The 580-nt window shown below is 29.7% G+C and overlaps 1 protein-coding gene across 1 annotated transcript in view; it reads right to left on the bottom strand.

The window, feature by feature from the left end:
• Positions 262–580, bottom strand: part of LOC107643884 (probable ethanolamine kinase) — a gene marked incomplete in the record, with an annotated part of 12,424 nt that continues 12,105 nt past the window's right edge. Inside the window, 1 exon segment of the mRNA XM_016347633.2 lies at positions 262–580.

Raw genomic sequence — 580 nt, 5'->3', positions numbered from 1 at the left:
TTAGATTAATTTAAAAAAAAAAAAAAACTAAAATATAATTATCAATTAAAAACCCGCTCGTGTTTGTTGTACTTACTAACAGAGAAATGGCTGATAAGTTAAATATCTGATGTAGTTATAAATCAATTATTTATGAATCAATCATGAAACAGTTACAAATTAATTTGAATCAATTATGAATTGAATTAGTTATGAACAAATTATTGCATATCCTTCGAATATTAATCTTTCTGCTTATGACCAAATTATTGCATATCATCCTTCGAATATTAATCCTTCTGCCCGAGCTATATATATCACAACTGAGAATATCAATAGTTCTTTCTACTGCTGTTAAATGTTATTTCTTACAACAAACAATAAGGACTGCACTTAACAGCCAAAAAAATGTGTTAATGTCACTGTAGAAGACTAAAGGAGAAAGAATAACATACAGAAAGCAAGAGTAACAGGACTACATGAAAAGCAAAGAGCCTCTAAAGCTCAAACTAGACGCACAAAATTGCCATTATTCTCATCAGCAGCTACACAAGATATTTTACAAAAATAATGAACTACATGGCTCTGGACTCTGGAGCCT

The sequence above is a fragment of the Arachis ipaensis genome, chromosome B05, assembly GCF_000816755.2.
Source record: "Arachis ipaensis cultivar K30076 chromosome B05, Araip1.1, whole genome shotgun sequence".
NCBI lineage: Eukaryota > Viridiplantae > Streptophyta > Magnoliopsida > Fabales > Fabaceae > Arachis > Arachis ipaensis.
Note: the sequence above shows the minus strand (reverse complement) of the source record. Positions and strands in the feature narration are given on the sequence as shown.